This window comes from Fulmarus glacialis, unplaced genomic scaffold (assembly GCF_000690835.1).
Source record: "Fulmarus glacialis isolate BGI_N327 unplaced genomic scaffold, ASM69083v1 scaffold46846, whole genome shotgun sequence".
In the NCBI taxonomy this organism is placed as follows: domain Eukaryota; kingdom Metazoa; phylum Chordata; class Aves; order Procellariiformes; family Procellariidae; genus Fulmarus; species Fulmarus glacialis.
Window position 1 is genome coordinate 9,996 of NW_009220902.1, and position 2,143 is coordinate 12,138.

The window sequence follows — 2,143 nt, forward strand, 5'->3', positions numbered from 1 at the left end:
TCTGAAGTCATAGCACATCCATGATGGAAAAAGCTGTGTCAGCACCTCCCTTTATGCAAAGGGAGTTTTCAGCTCTGGCATCTTGCAGATAAAATACTACCATAGCAGCACAGAAAGAAAGAGGTAGCAATGGAGTCCTAAACCATTAATGGCTTTATAGGTTGAGCTGTACTTAGAAATGCTCAGCGACGTATGGCACGCTACAGAATACAAGTGTCTGAGGATCTCAGTAGAACTAATTTTCAAGAAGCAGACATTTGTGTTCTGCAACACCTTTAGTTTGTACTGCTCTTGGTGAGCTGCTGGCAAGGTAGGGAGAATCTAGAGTTAGACAAAGCTGATTTGAGAAAACGCTGTTTTAATTTGACACAGTGATTTTAATTCCCCTTACAAAAGCAGTTCCACAATACAAACAATATCAATGGGATGAGTTCATGTGGCCTCATTTTAGAAATCAATGTAGCAAAATTATAAAAGCGTAGAAAATTTTGACATTTAAGAGTATCATCATGTATTTGGCTTCCTTCAATTATACTATAAGCCTTGGTTTAGCAATAATACAGGAATATATTTTAATTTTAAAGAACACACAAGATTAGTAAAATCAACGTAAGTCCTTAGTTTGTTTAGTATGGCCTTTGATGTGGTACAGTTTTATTAAGGCTGAGCTGGAAGAGCCATTTCTGAAATACAGTAGGAAATTGTTCTTTGAAACTTAACTTTTCTGTTGTGTTGAGATTGTGTAGTGTGTTTAGGAGTAGTTCTGGGCAATGCTGCTCTTACAAATGTCAGGAGAGAGAAGCTGAAAACCATACTCCACCTCTAGTTTCTCAGCTTTGCTAAGCAGTCTGAACACTGATAAGTCCAGGTAAGATCTCTGAGATTTTGGAAGCGTTCAATCTACTTTTAATCCCTGTCTTTACTTCAGGTGGTGTGCGAACTATAACACTGAAATCTTTTCTTCCATGTCATACTTCAAGAATGTAAGAAGTCATATTTATTTGAACTGTGGTAATATTCCTAAACCATTTGGTTTTTTTATCTCTTAGCGCTGGCCCCAAAGGCGATAACATCTACGAATGGAGATCAACCATTCTAGGACCTCCAGGTTCAGTCTATGAGGGAGGTGTTTTCTTCCTTGACATCACATTTACACCAGAATATCCTTTCAAGCCTCCAAAGGTAAGAGACCTGTAACCTGTTTCTTAAGTCATGAATGCTCAACAGACCATCGAGTAGCAAGCAGTGTTAATGGAATGCAGCCCATTTGAAAGCCACTTTCTTTAAGAACAAGCTTAAGCTCCTTTCAGACATTACATTGGTTTCTATTAGCTAATGTTAACAGCTTTTCTAATCCTCTTGATCACTATTTTACAGCTTGTTTTCTTTTTCCCTGCTTCTGTTTATAAGAGGTCCTAAACAATTAGTGCAAGCATCGGGGCAGGACTGAGAAACTGAAAAGTAAATAAACTTGGGGAGAGGAGAAAGGATGCAAATATTTGTTTCTTAAACCACTCAGTTACCGTAAGCATAACAGTTATGTGTGTTTTGGCCACTGAAGTAGTATTAATTTTTTGGTTTTGTTGGGTACTTGTGTTGTTCACCTACCTGTACAGTAACAAACTTTTTCTGTAGGTGTGTTATATTTGTGAAGCTCTTATATTCCAGTGTTGTTGTGTTCCAATGCTACAAGGCAAATACCAGTGGAAGTGCATGTTATCTTGTGGTTCACATACTTGGCCAGAGGAAGAGTGTTGCGTTACAAGAAGAGGTGGTTGTGTATACACTTCATGTTTGCCTTGTATCTGAAAGCGTTTATGTGCATGTTTAACTTTCTACTTAGAAGTCATTGCATTGATGAGATAATGACTACCCCATCTTCAGACTTTGGTCTAGTCTGCAGTAGAAAGGACTTGCCCTAGTTCAGGCCATCAGTCCATCTCAGCAGAGACAATGCTAATTGGTCATACCAGACAAATTAATACAAGCTTCCCAAATTAAGGAAACTGTTTGACTGTTCTTGCTAGCATAACTTCAGGGTTTCTGGTAGTATCAACAGGACCTTAAATTCTATCCCTAAGCTAGGGCTCTGATTGACAAGCAGCATGGTCTACCTTGGGACATCTCTAGTGATTTCCTGCTG

General features: G+C 38.6%; 1 pseudogene; it reads left to right on the forward strand.

The window, feature by feature from the left end:
• Positions 1-1,049: 1,049 nt before the first annotated feature.
• Positions 1,050-1,182, forward strand: LOC104079030 (annotated as a pseudogene).
• Positions 1,183-2,143: the final 961 nt, after the last annotated feature.